This window comes from Metopolophium dirhodum, chromosome 2, assembly GCF_019925205.1.
Source record: "Metopolophium dirhodum isolate CAU chromosome 2, ASM1992520v1, whole genome shotgun sequence".
NCBI classification, from domain to species: Eukaryota; Metazoa; Arthropoda; class Insecta; order Hemiptera; family Aphididae; genus Metopolophium; species Metopolophium dirhodum.
In genome coordinates, this window is record NC_083561.1 from 24018819 (window position 1) to 24035152 (window position 16334).

Here is a 16334-nt window from a genome sequence, read left to right on the forward strand (position 1 = left end):
ATGTCGAGTTGGTGCAACTCAAAAAACACATTTTTACGGATGTCAGGGAAATAAACAAACTTTTAATAAAAAAAAAAAATTAAAAATCCTACCTACCAACTCGTACGATCAAACCATCCTAAATGTAAACATTTATTTTATGATTTATTAAACGAGCTTAATAAATTACTATAACGTCGGACACGTTGACGTTAATCTCGTTAGCGCCTTTTTTTCGAATTCACAATATGCGACGTTGCGTAATATATTGTCCTAATTATTATATTTTATATTTTTTAAAAGCTACATTTTCAGAAAGAATTCGGTGACATTGCATTTTGTAGGTACAAAAACACAGTATAATCCATGTAAACGAATGGGCACATGATATTATTGAGTAAAGGGGTATATACATAGGCACAATCGCGAAAACGAACTTTTCGTCAGAGGATCATAATAATAATATAATAATTTATTATTATAATCTTCGACTACAGCTGTAATATAAACATAAATGGGCCACGGGTTGTACTTGCACTTATAGGGTATGCAAGCAAGGGTGTTTAACACATAACACACAAATACGATAACATAATATATATATTATATTACTAAGTTATTAAAAGACACCTAGCTTGAGGGTCTCTCGATCTTATAATTTAACACTCGCAAGTAGGTATATTATACATATTATAATATATTATATGCACGCCCAAATATCGACTACGTATTATATATTAAATACACGATAACGTAATATATAAATATATTATAATATGGCACGCATTAAACGATTGAGATTTTCTGACCCCAACGACCATAACACTGCAGTATACACGCCGATCGTAATGAAAATTATGTATTTTGTATATACCTAGCTACCTATAGTAAAATACGGGTTATGCGGTAGGTACGTATATATTTCTGAGGTACAATTTCCGCTATACATAATATGATGTGTACCTATGTATATAATAATATAAATAATATGCGAATTTCCGCGACGACAACGGCGGTGACGGCACGATGTATGTATTAAAGCGCACGCCCACGCGTGACTCGCCCTGTATATATCTACACAATGTAGTTTATACACACACACACAATGTCCTTTTGTTCTGCAGACTTAAAACCCGTTGAGCGTGAGGCGCGGGCGAGGGGACCCCCGTCGCGCCGAAAGCTCGTTAATAACGCACCTATCACCGCAGTGGCGGCGACGTAAGGGCGCCCCACCCCGTGTCCAGTATTACGTCGCCCCGCACCGACCACCCCCGCGGTTAGAGTTTTAAGTCCCGACGTGATTTAGCCCGTCGTGGTATATATTATATTATATATATATATATGTGTGTATATACACACCGCCGCATTTATTATTTATATTGTTTTCGTATATACGCGACGCGATAGTTTACCGCGCGAAACATTTCGCGGCGCGGGGTGAAAAACGAATAGAAAAGAAAAACAATAATGTACACACGCACTGCAGCAGACTCCGCAGACCGAATCTCGTTTGTGTCGAAATTAATTGTCTGATCGGGGAGGCCTCGGGTCGTTAAGCATCGTGGAAAATTATAACTGTCTCCGCGCGTCGAGCGTCTTTTGCGGCGGCGGTGCGCCTAAACTATACTACAGGGGTTTTCCGGTTTTCGTTGTTGTCGTGAATCGTATTAACGTAATATTTTTTTTTTGTTTACATTCGTTTTCAACGAGCTTCATAATAATGATTATTATTATACCATATAATAATGATTATCGTATTACGTACACTTCGACGCGGTCGTGTTGTTTATGTTGTATTATACTTAGGTACCTATACCTAACTAGGGCACGCGTGTATACATCTTATGGTTACATTTTAGCGGAGCATATTATGAAAAAAAGCTTTGTGCCGTATTTAACGGATTTCGTGTCGTCGACGGTACAAGTTATAAAACGTATCAAAATATTATAATATAGATATTATAAGTATAAGGTTATATACTTATAATAGGTACATAATATACGTTCAGCCCGGAGCTCAGCGAAGTCAAATGGACACGAGTTCGTTTCCGACTATATGAGCAGTGGCGTCATTTCAGTTTCTAACAGAGGGGGGAACAAGTTTTTCATCAGCCCAAATGGGTAACTGGCTGTTAAAATCAGATATGAGGAAATGCCCACTTTGCGTCCCACCAAATGACGCCACTGACTATAAGCCTATATATACCTAGGTACCTGGTACCTACATATATGAATACATGATAAAATTATTATTTACGCTGCATTTTTAGCGTCACGATAGAGTGTACCTTATACCTAGCTAACCGGCGTGGATATACACACACGTCGTCTGTTTCTCGAAAACTAGATGTGTATATTTTTATTGACGCTTCAAGGGCAACGCCGTAAATTTATTATTCTTATGACGACAGCGCATTGTTGCATAACGACTATAACGAGACACTAGCAGCTTTATTATATAGTAGAGGTACTTACACATATTACGCACTAAAGTTGGTATTCCAACAGATCGGTACACATATTGTTATTATAGAAGGTACCTATAATATTACTGGCGGGTTAAAGTGCTTACTAACCTCCTCGCATATATAAAATAATATATAACGTATAACTCTGAAAAAACCATACCGATACTAAACTCGTATACCTCACACACTCACAGCTTTATATTAATGGACCGTTATCAAAATAAATTCATAAGAATATATAATATTGTATCACATTATCATGTATTGCAGATGAAAAGAATTTCAACACGATTAATGAAAGTTTATACGAATAATTGTTGAATGCGCATACCGACATACTTTCAATTATATAATATATCTAACGCTAAGTCATAAAAGAACAACTATGCGTGGCGGTTGATATTCGGACAAAAACGACTGAATAATTATTTACGAGATTCGTTATAGAATGTACGGTAAATTAGATTTTGAAAAGAAAATGTATAGTATTTTAATGAATAATTTACAATACATCAACATTATTCATATTGCATACAACATTATATCGAATACATATAATTATTATACCTATATTCTCAATTATTAAGAATTTCCATGGACTCCAACTGATATCTATATGAAGATAACAAAAATAATTACTTATATAGTTATATATCATCAAATTTAATTAAAAAATAAAACACCTTATATTGAAAATATCCAAAAACAAATAATATTTTAATATCCTGCAGAGGTGTTAATGTAAAACCATTTTTTATGATAAGTCCATTTTAAAAATATTTACAATGATTAATTATTCTTTACTGATATTAAAGAACCGAAAAATATTCATTATTTAATATTTAAGTACATAATATACTCTAATTAAAATATTTCTCATAGTAAAATATATCATGATTGATTCGGGTTAAATGTAGTGGCGTATGACCTATGATCTTGATCTATACCCGATTCAACTCGTAGGCAATTTCCAAATTAAATTTTCTTTCAAACTCCTCAATTTTATAGTTCCAAGCAATAAACTTTATAAAACAAAAAAGCATCAGATAATAGACCGTGTTAGTATAACATGTAGGTCGCGTTTTTATTTTTTTAATTAATGGTAAACTATAATAACATTTAACTCTATTAATTAACGTAATATTATATAGCGTAACAATTACACGCATGTGTCCATACCATAAACATGTATAGGTATCTCTAACACACCCAACACTTCAGTAACATCATCTTTACTTCATTGTAATTCACCGCATAAGTAAAGTGAAATTGAAATATGGTCTATATAATATATTATTATTCATCAAAGTGATTAAGCGCCGCTGTGCGTCGAAATCCGAACGAAACGAAACTTTATTATTTTATACTTTTATGTTTGTTTAAAACACCTATTTTAATACGCTTTCCAGACATGATCTATGTGTTTATTAATTCATGGCGATAACAAATACTACGATTACATGACGCCTATATTTATGGTATTTATGCGCAGAAAATGTATAGATACAGCGATTTGTATCGCAATTGTGAGTAATAAATTTATCATTAAATAATGCGGCTGTACGCCGTACGTCATGACGATGGTTCGAAATATTATAACAAACTTGAGCCTATGGATGGAACTAACAAAAAATAAATGTACTTACTTAGGTACATAATATTATAATTACTACCAGTAAATAATAATGGTAACACTAAAACACTGAAAAAAAAAGGTATTGTAATATAAATCTCCTGGAATATAAATGAAAAACGTAGATAACGTATATTTGTAGGCGTATTTATAATAATAATTCGTTATTGTTATGCGCGTTTATGAGACAAATGTATTGAAACAATAATTATATTATGTACGGTAGAAACGGACCTGAAAACAAAAAAACCGGTTCTCGGACACGATTGAGCTATCAGACGAGAAAATATAGATAGGTATATATTATGTTTAATAATAACGAAAACCCTTCGCGCGACAACGACGTTCTCACCGTGGCCAATCGTCCCTCGCCGAGCGCGAGCATATCGTATAATGATGTTATAATTATTATGCACGATACACATAATATTATTATTATTATATATACACGTATAGTGTAGTAGATACGTCCGACACCCATTATAACATATTATTATTATTATTATTATGAACTGTTTCGATATCCGGATGGGGTTGACAAGGTCGTTTTCCATCTTGTTCGCTAATTATTATTATACATAATAACAATAATTTATGCAATATATAATATTATTATTGTTACAAAAGGCCGAAACGAATTTACCTGTCGTGCGACCCCGGGAGAGCCACGCTCGCGTACACTCGACGGACGCGACGTCGCAGTCATGTAATAATGTCATATCATCCCCGGACACAACCGGTTGTGAGCGGCGGCGGAAAACTAAAACGAAAAACTGTCGCGCACTGCACTTCCTGTCTCCCGCGCGAGGTACACCGCCGCGCGCGTATAGTCGAATCGAATTCGAAAATTGGTTTTAATAACGACGACGACGACACTGCGAACTCTCGGATATATCATGCGGCAAAACTACGTCGTCGAACGCACCGTCACCGTCGTACATCGGACGCGTATTGAAACGCTAGTCGTGCGCGCGTACGTGTGTGTGCGCGCGGCGCGCGCGCGCTCGCGTATTTTTTTTTATTCCGTTCCGCCCCGCGACCGTGTTGCCCACACCGACGACGATCGCCCGCCGCCGCCGCTGCGACAGCCGCTGCAGCCGTCGACGTCGTGTGTATACTCATCGTCACCAACGTCGAACGCTCGCAACCGTGTGTGTGTGTGTGTGTGTGTGTGTGTGTGTGTGTGTGTGTGTGTGTGTGTGTGTGTGTGTGTGTGTGTGTGTGTGTGTGTGTGTGTGTGTGTGTGTGTGTGTGTGTGTGGGACAAATCCTAGTGGCGTATACGCTTTTTTTGGTGGTGGTATAGTGTTGGTCTATAACGTAATACGAATCGTATTGTATAAGCGCGAGCACACGCGCACCCTTGTTTACTCGCCGCCGCGCGACGACGACTCTCGGCCACCGCCATTCGCAGACCGGGTTCTCGTTTAGGACACCGAGACTATAATAATATATGACATGGGATATATATATTATATAGGTATATAATACATAGGCATCACGACGATAGTAAATGTATTTTTGTATTGTATTGTATTGTATTTTTTTTTTTTGTAGAGGAAGTACCGTATACCTATGTACGAGACTTGATCCTCCCTTATTATTATTATACATGCACGATTCCGATAGGAAAAAAATAGTATATCTCTCCTATATATTATATCCCCGTACGAAATATGAATATAATACACTGCAGACCCTTATTCTATAGATTTTTCCCCTCTGCAGCTTAACGTTGAAATAGGTATTTAGGTACGTGATGAGAATAGGATAGAACTAATTATATAAATCTACAAATATTTACATTATTTAGGTATTTTTTTTATGTTATAATATCGTATGATAATTTTGAAATCGTTCAAAGAGGTTATAGGTACATATGATATAATCATATAAATATTATTAATTTGTTCTTACTACACGTATCCACCAAGTCAAATGCGTTTTTGATATTGGATATTTGAGTGCTACTTTTCGTTAGAGTATAAGGCTTGTCCTAAGCTTAAAAACATATTATAATTATTACATAGGTAAGTACGCTGTTGTAATTCGTTCTCCAACTTTTGCCCATATTTTCGATATTTTGCTATTACTGTAGTTCTACGTTTAAAATTTAAATTGTATTAAAATCTTTATTAATCTCAACAAATATGGCAACGAGTGGGTGAACGAATTCTTCGATATACGAGCAGCTTTCACTATCCTGTTGTCAAAAGGTTCACATGTTAAAGGTAGGTACGCGTATAAATAAATTTATAAAAATAAAAATTTGGCATTATTAACTCCGGCTGCAGTTTTAATAAGCACCCGTGTAATAGTTTTGGCAAAAAAAAAATCCAATTATGAATCAAAAGCGTTTGCTCATTATATTATGCTATATATACATGACATAATATTACATGATTTTTTTTTAGTATTCCAATTCCATATAGTATTATACAACACGCCTTCAGCGAAACGTACCGCATAGGATGCGGCGAGTGTACGAGGAGTCTTACGCGGTGGAAGAACGCACGAAAAATAAAACAATTTTTTTGCGCCGCCGTGGTACGGTGGTTTTTTTATTGTATGCGACGTTTCTCTCGGCCAAATTGTCAAGTCTGGTTTTATTTCTATATTTTGCCGCCAAACATACTTGGCACTGATTGTGGACATTCGTATATATATATGTATATCATATATACGCACGCTCGGGCGATTTCCCGTCCACACCCAACGCTGCTGAACGCCGAAAAGTATTTATTATGTTCTTGTTTCTACGAGTATATAGGTTGTAAAATTGTATACAATGATACTATCAAATAAAGTGCGCTATGGGTTGTCTTAAATAATATCAAAAATGTATGCCTATAAGGACTAGGGAGTGTCCTTAGCAGTATATTTTACGTTTCGGTATTAACGCGAAAAATGTCAACCCGTCAAAAATGTTTCGTGAAATCGATCTTGAAACATAATCGTAGGCGCGTATATATTATTATAATACTTGCAGTGAAATGTGTGGAAAACTCGATTTCCGTTCCATGACATCGAGATACCCATATTGGTACACACCGTATAAAAGGGGTAATAATTATATTAATGTGTATACTATATGATATTATTATATATATGTAGGTACGCAGAAACATTCGTCTCGCACGGTCACACGATATACGCGGTCGATAAGAATATTATGGTTTTATTATTGTTGTTTTTTTATTTCCACACACAACATTATTACTGCTCAGAAAAAATTCCGTTGGCGCGATTAAACAGAGGCCGCCGGCCGCATACTTAATTGTACTGCTACAGTTGCTCAGATGAACGGAATAATCGTAAATAAAAATAAAAATATAATTAGATATCAGCACAGATCATGGAGTTCAGGAATTTAAAAGTATTCGACTGTTGTACGTGGTTTTAAAGTCTACTAGTATTGTTTTGACGCCGTGTTGTAAATTGTATTTTGTAATGATATATTCGACTGGTGTAAAAATAAAATTATAAATTACCAATATGAAAATTTTAAGAATCCTCCGAGGTTTGGTAGTTTTAAAACTTCCCAAAGAGTGCGGGAAAAAATCAGTGGAAGAAACTTTAAACCGTCCGTTTTTAGATAGGAAAATATAATGGTTTCGTGATTCAGTCGGTAACTCTTGAGCCAAAAACTTTCTAATAAATAACTATATCACTTACAAACAAATTTAGAGTGCATTTGTTTTGTTATATATATAAATTACATTTCTTTGTCGTTATGGAACTTTCGGTGTTTCACGTAAGTTTTTATTCGTACATGCGTACTTTAAGCTGCGATATTCTTAAAGTGTTTTACACTTAAAAACCTTCCGATAACACATATTAGACAATAGTTTTGGTTTTAAAAATTAAATTTCATTATTTCCGATAGAATAATCTACAACAACGATTTTTATAGAAACTGGGCCGAATTAAAGATCACCGATGCATTTGTATTTTGTACTATAATAATTAATAGTAAACGCACTTATTACTAAGTTCTCCGTTCCGCCTAATATAGAGGGGGGATAAGCACATCGCCGTCGTCTTTATGCGAAGCCACATAAAGAGTTCTAGGGACACCCTTTAACAAATATGTCCCCTATTATACGCGCGCACGACATAATAATACTAATATATTTCCTCTACTCGAAAAACACCTTTCGATTTCATACACGCCATCGTCGCCGTGACACATATTATATTATTACCGTACACGTTTTCAATAGCTATCTAATTTTTATCTAATACCTACAATAATATAATATTACAAAAGGAGGCGGACGCGCGTCGCGCAGTTTTTATTTTTCGTCCAACTGTGAGAACTTGCAGCAATTAAATACATTTCATTCCAACCCGTAGATACGCTTTATGTATATACATGCATATATATATATATATATACATAATAACATAACACGTTCGTGTGGCGCGTTAATTCGATTAATTATTTATGAACGGGACACTTCCTTATTCGAATCGCTGTACGCGCACACACACCACTGCAACAGCAGTCGTATATTCGATCGGACCGGACGTGCTTTTATACGACTCGTTTAACAGGGCGCATTATCGTTATTATTATTATTAAACACACACGATTTCCAATTGCGCAAAGATAAACCGCACGCTAGTTACCTATATTCATAATGATATATCTCGTATATTTTCAAAATCTGCACGCACGCTTATTCACATTTAAAAACGCTTGCACACATAAACCCTAAACGCGATTTAAATGATTGACCCGACAACTTATTTACACAATCATAATATTTTGAATCGAAAAATTATTTAGCCTGCATAATGTTATAATACTAATTAACTGATTTTTAAAAGTTATGATAGTATTGTAAGTTGTTGACATTTATTGATAGTTATTGATAGTGATTGTGCGTCCGGTTAAAAAAAAGTTCACTTATTATTATATTCTAAAACAAATTGTTTACTTCTGTTAAACGCGAGAAGCATATATATTATACATCATAATGTCGTATGAAATCTACATCAGGTGAATATAAACTGTTATATTATAAAGTGATGCGTATGCATTCTATCCACTGCGAGTGGCAATGGAATTATGGCATCGTACCATATAGTATATAGACGACAACAAATGTTTAATATTCTACAATGTTCACGAATAACTGATCTTGTTTTTATTTGCGCGTTTTACAAAATTAGCGTTTGTCTTTATTAAAATAAACAATATAATATTAATGGTTTCCTAGAAACACTCTTTTGTTGTACAATATTTATCTATAATAACGATAATATTATGTGTATATTTTTTTATCTATCGGAAAAATAAAAATATTAATAATTAATAAGTTACCTAAATCGCATTTAATGCATTCGGAAATTCCTATAAATTTCACGTGTATATGTAGTACCTGCTTTTATTAATTTTTTATAAAAATATTAACAACTGCTTACAATTTTTAAAAATCAGATAAAGTATTATAACACGTTATTGCAATGTGTTGAATATTATATTGCTAGAAGTTACAATTAAATTAGGCAGGAACACAAAAAATTAGTTTTAATCCATTATTAGCATTAAAACGCTAAAATATAAATTTCCACAGCGCTTAATATACAGCTAGCGGTGATTATTTCTACCCAATATCAAAAATGTTGGAAATAACTTCCGTCTTGTGTAGGCAATCATAATCAGTGACCCGTTGTATTTTTGAAAATATCATCATTATTCACCCACTCACGTATAATTTACCTACTTAAAGGTATCTTTAATATTCGGAAAATTATGTGCGACTTACCCCACGACGTAAACGAATGACAAATCCTGCGTCGGCGGCGGCGGACAGACGACACGCGGACGACGACGACGGGAAATTCCGCGGAGACATAATACTACCAACACCGCGAACGACGGTCACCGGTGTTGTGACGCGGTGAAGGCGACAGCCGAAGACGACGACGACGACGACAATCGCGGACACACCGCCCCGCGCCCCCACACACGGGACCTGCCAATCAATGTTCATTTCATGGCTATTGAACGGCGGAGAAGAATGAACGGGAGACCGGACGAAAAGGAGAAGAATAACAACGACGACGACGGCGACTACGACGAGAAGAGGAGGATAGACCGCGCAGCAACGTCTTCGGGCTGCGTCTGCCAGGTGTCGCGTCCACCCACGCACGGGGGTCGGGCCTTGACGACGACACAATGCACCGGCCGCCGCAGGGTATACGCGGACTCACGTAGGTATATAATATAGCTGGTATATAAACAGAGGTATATAAACCAGGTATTGTGCATGCCTAATATATTCCAAGATTATTATTGTTATTGGGTTCATTCATCATCGCCGCCCGAGCCGGGGAGAGGGAGACGTGGATAGCTGGTGCGCAACGAGTCTAACCCGCGGCAACCTGGGAGACGTGCATTTTTTTTTTCGTTTTTCTCTCTTTGTTTTTTGGACATTTTTGCCCCGACGGTGTATTCTGGCATCGTAACGTCTAAATACTTTTGGCCGCGTGTGTATATGCCTATTGCCTATACAATATATATATAGCATTTGCACCCCGCGGGGTGAAATATCCCGAAAATATATGTGTGCGCGTCGTTTTTCAGCTTAGTCAATGTCAAAACGAAATCTAACGCGTGTGCTGTGAACGTAGGAATATTACAGTACATGTATACAACATACATATTGTATATGTGTATAAGGGAGCCCCGGGACACGTGAGAAATTAACTGACTATATACAATCGACAAGATGGCGGGTATACGAGAGATGCCACTGCTGCAGCAGAGACAAAACTATATTCATTTTTTTTTCTACCGAAAGACGAAAATTATGCTTACTATATTATTACACAAGTTCATGTCCTAGTCTACGCAGTCGTTCGCACGCACGGTTGCTTTTCCAGCATATGCAGTGTATAAGTATATAATTAAATAATTTATTATACCTATAATGTTTAGTGCTAATGTCACAAGCATGAACTAGATGACAAAAAGGTATTTTTATAACTGTTATATAGATCAAAGTAAAACTCGTTTCGGAAATCCGTTAAAAATATACAAGTTTCTTCTTTGTTATTTGAGCGTAGATAGTCTGTTAATTTCGAATGAGAAAGAGAAAAAGTTTTCTTAGTTTTCAAATAAACTGAGATTTTTGGGATAATGTTATATTTATAAAACTTGTAGTTTAGATAAATAAATTATATTATAGGATTTTAAAAGAAAATTAATTACAAACTATTTGAATACGTTTATAATTTTGATAGTGATTACACAAATAATAATAATTAAGTAAACAAACGAAATAATACTCACAAATACTTGTAAAAATATGTTCTCCTTTAATATTTATATATGTATATGCCATAAAAAAAAATGTATGATGTACCTAATAATTACAAAACACATTTTGGACTGAACCAAAATCATATATCCCTAAGTATGTCATATGTGAAAATAAAATCATACACACTTAAAATATCATAAAAATATAGTAAACATATTAAATTGATTATTGAGTTGGATTTGAAATTTTAAAATGTAAACAGCTCATTTCTTATATTTTACACAATAACACTATAGATTTTTGTATATTATATTATAGGTATAGTAGTCATAAAATGTAATTAAACTAAAACTAACTTACAATCAACTGAATATAAATTACTGCAGCGTGTTTCAATAAAGCTGTTACACTTCATATATTTTATTATTGTTGTACCTATGTCATATTCGTATAAATAATATATCAAAATAAATTGTGATTATAGGAAATTAAAGAACCTATAATTCAGGTGAGATCGATTTATATTTTTGAAGCACCACATTAGAAATCTGGAAACTGTTTGCGGGCCATCAAAAATGATGAATATATAACACTCTAGAACGTATAATATTATCAGTTTAACTTTTTTTCTTGTCTGTGGGCCGGATAAAGTTAGTTAACATAGTTACTAAATCATTTTAATTTTTTGATTTATATTATCCGTGCAAACATTCAGTTGAGCTTACAAATACTGTAAACCAATGGTATTTTTCCCTACATTTTACGCAAAAACGATATTATGAAAACTAATAATGGCAGAGCATAAAATATTATATCTGTTTAATAACATTTTTAAACAAAAGTTATATTTCATACTATTTTGTATTATTCTCATTTATTTTTAAGTGTTTATTTTTTAATTACAATATACATTTTTAGTTCCAAAGTCCAAAGCAGAATATTTTTCTGAGTAATTGTATTTAGGTATGGAAATCAAATTGCTAATGATCGGATAATTATTTATTAAATTAAAATGTACATATAATTAAATATTTTTCTCTAAGCTGGAATACGAAATTAAAAATGTACGTTGTCTTCCCAAGAAGTTAAAGATGATTATGAAGATATATAACCAAAAAATTAAAATGATAATTGAAAATTATTTTTTTAATGACAAACTTCAAAAAAAATAGTTCAAAAATAGTACTAGTTTTCGGAATAACTATTGTCTATTACACGTTATAAAATCACTGTACATATTAATTAAATAATATTATAGGTATAATATTTTATTTCATCACGTTCGAAATAAACGACACTAAACAAGAAGGTAGGTATAAGTATAACATGTATATGATTATAATATTACTAGGTACACTATTCCTATATAATAAGTATCGTACACCGCCGCTTCCATTTATCAACTAATTGGCGTGTGGGAGAGAGAAAAGAAAAAAATAGGCAATTTATTAATTATACTTTTTTGTTTCATCAACTCGCATGAACGTTATCACACATAATATACCAACACATAATAATATATACCTACACATATATACATTCCTCCACAGCAAACAAGCCCGATCGTTTTTTTTCGCGTTGAACACACGCACTGCAGACACTATTAATATGTGTATTTACGGGCCCGACATTATTTTTTTTCAGTTATATCCCGTGTTTAATTACCATCATCTGATAAAACAACAACACGCATTATTAAACGTAATGTCAGATCGATATCGTACGCGTTTATACGGCCCGTGGGCGCGTGGTGCATATTATATAATATATACCTACCAGCTATATATAAATGTTTTGTCAACGTAAAACCTCGTCCTCGTGTGTGTATAGGTATATCTACTTACATTATATACCTAATATATACACACACTCACCGCCGGCAACACATTGATTCACCTGGTACACATGATAATAATATTAAAGCGAGATATCATACGTACCTATATAGTATACAATAGAGAAACAATAATGTCAACAAATTTGCATACGCGCGCACGGGGTACTATATACAACACCGGCCGGCCTCAGGTAAGTGTGTTTGGGCATGGAGGGCGGGGAGGTGTCTGTGCATTATTTTCATTGTTCCCTTTTTTTTTCGGTTTATTAGGTCGGTAAAATAAGCTTTTATATATCGTCTAACTCGCGCATATGTGTGTGTGTGTATGTGTCACGTGTGCTTGTGTGGGCGACAACTGGCGTGTGCCGCTGTCGGTCTGCCACAAATAAGCTCATTATATTATAATATGGCTTTAATAATGATAATATTATGTTTAGACGACTGCTGCTGCAGCTAGTCCGACAAAATACGCGACCAATTTTCGTCGGAAACAATACGCAGGTTTGACGGACGAACCGATATTGTCTTTACGCCTTTGTTTTGTTCGCGTCCACTGCAGCAGGACGGGACAGCCAAGCTGCAGCTATACGCTATAATTTTACGAGCACATAATAAACACTTGTATAATAATAATAATAATACGCAGTTTGTGAGAGACTCGTCGACAAATGTTTTTCGAGTACTCTCGTATTATTAACGAGCAAAGTTTATTTTTCTCGATTGTTCTCTCACCACCCCCACCACCATAGTTTTCCTCGTCATTACAACACGACGTTTTTTAATTCGACGAATAATTAGTCATTCTCTATAGTCTAATTAAACATATTATATTAGTTAGTGCGTCTGCAGCGGTGCTAACCTTATAATTTTTGTTTATAATTCGACTTTATATCGTTAGCATATACACAACAAACTGTCGTGCAGTCTAATTGCAGTGAATTTAATTAAATTACGTTGGGAAATAGTTCGCGCGACAAAATTAATGTAAAAATGATACATTGCCGTCGGTGTCATATAAATTTATACATATATACATATATACATAAATATATATATATATTATACATGCGCACGACGAACGTATGTTGCTTTTAATATTATTTGTATGTTCTTATTACACACCTATTATACGCATAATGTAACAAATAGGCAATTTCGGTGAAGGGAAATTTGAAAATCTCGTGTTTATAATGTAACATCAGACAAATGCATCGCAGCGTGGGGAGGGGAGAAATGAAAATAAAACATGTTTAGTAGAAATATTGCGAAATGGCGGCCGTGTTACGCAATATTCGTCCGAAATTCCATCCCTGCGGGTCGTTCATAATAATATACATATTAGGAGAAAGCCGGTCCACATGCGACGGCGGCAGCGTGTCACATGTCGTTTGCGGAAACGAGCCGTCAGGATTTTTGGACGTCCCTCACCACCCCCACCACAATTTAGACCAAATATATAGATTATAATATATCTCGTATATACAGCATACACTATAATATATTATACAGTGTGTATCACGAAAATGTGACATACAATGAAACGCGATTTCAATGTAAAAGTATATAATCTCTACGTGCGATACACTCAGTATAATATTATATAACTACACCCTGCAGCACGGTATATGGTGTGTACGTGCGTGAGTGCGTGTTTTCGCAACAGCCTAGTATATTATATTTTTATATACATAAATAATATGAATGTATAATATATGTGTGTGATGGGTATGCAGACGAATCGATCGGCGTTCGCAAGTTAAAATAAAACGAGAGAGATATTTGATGTGTGTGCGTGTGCAATTGAGAGAGGGGGTAGGGCAGAAAGCAGGGTGAGATAGGGAGAGAGAAAAGAGAAAAATGTATCCCCTCGCCCGCACTCACTGCGCCGTCGGCAGAATCATATCGAACACCTCCTAGCGGGGGGTCGAAATTCGGATTTTCTGTTTTATCGCCGGGGCACACAAATATATACACACACTGCAATATATATAAGCTCCATTGTTCTTCTTTATTCGCGCTCGTGGCGGATACGTCGCGGGACCGGGCCCTGCAGGGGCTGACTGCACTATATAATAATAATATATATAGGTAGGTATACGCGCGCAGGACTGTACGCCGGAAACATTTTCCGTTACGGCAGACTAACTTTCACCGCACCCGCCAGCCCGCCCGACCGCCCACGACCGACTCCTCTCTCTGTTCCAGACGTATTTATGAGTTTCGCCTATATATTATACGACGACGACGACGATATATATATAGGTATATAAATATATATCATATATATATATATATATATATATTTCTGCGGCACGCACACACATATATAATATATAATAATATATTATATATACTTAAAGCCTTTGCCGGCGGGGAGGCGGCAAGGCATTTTTTTCATACTTTGCTTTTTCTTTTTTCTATCCGTTTTTACTCCGCAGCGGTTCACTCGGTCCGAATTTATTAAAAGAGTTTCCGTATCATACGCGCGGGCCAGAAACGGTTCCGTCGACACCGGAGGCGACGCCGCGCCTGAGAGGCCGCCGCCGCCGCCGAAACGGTATAAAATACGGGACGGGAATGAGAGAGATGAAAAAAAAAATCTGAATTTAAGGTGTTCCGGTGTCGTCGACAAGGAGGCGCAATAAAAATATATATATTATTATGACGCCCGCGCGATCGGATAGGACGCTTGACACCCATCGCGTTGCATGTCGTCGTCGCTGCAGTTGATGTCGCTTGTGTAATATAATATTTGAGAGAATAAAAACCGGAAGAAATCCAATATGCAACGGCATAAATTTCATATACACACAAATAGTATATTTGTTTATTTACACGAGCACAAATACATTATATATTGTTTATGATCTGACTCTAATATATTCAAACATAGAAAATTGTAAATTATATTAATAGTTGGTGTAAGTATTCACTATCCGTGCTATAAACGCGCTTAAATCGCGATATTGCCGGTTATAGCGTGTGCATATTAAATGATATACATAGGTACCTACACGAATGTAGGAATAAAAACCTTCCCGCAATGAATATAACACAAGTTTAAATGCTACAGTGGCAGTATAAATAAATCATTTTTTGTTTTGTTTATTCTCACAATTTGGGTCAGTAAAAGTTATAGAATCG

The 16334-nt window shown here is 35.2% G+C and overlaps 1 protein-coding gene across 15 annotated transcripts in view; it reads right to left on the reverse strand.

The window, feature by feature from the left end:
* LOC132938226 (homeotic protein antennapedia-like) overlaps positions 1-16334 on the reverse strand; it is a 204848-nt gene that overhangs the window by 39303 nt on the left and 149211 nt on the right. For 2 of the 15 annotated variants that reach the window (XM_061004940.1, XM_061004941.1), the window contains exon 1: positions 9854-11083. The exons of 12 other annotated variants lie outside the window; for them this stretch is intronic. The gene's annotated coding sequence lies outside the window, so the exon portion shown is untranslated. Of the gene's footprint in view, positions 1-4723; positions 6417-9853; positions 11084-16334 lie in introns of those variants that run through there. One more of the 15 variants, XM_061004937.1, reaches the window with a different exon arrangement.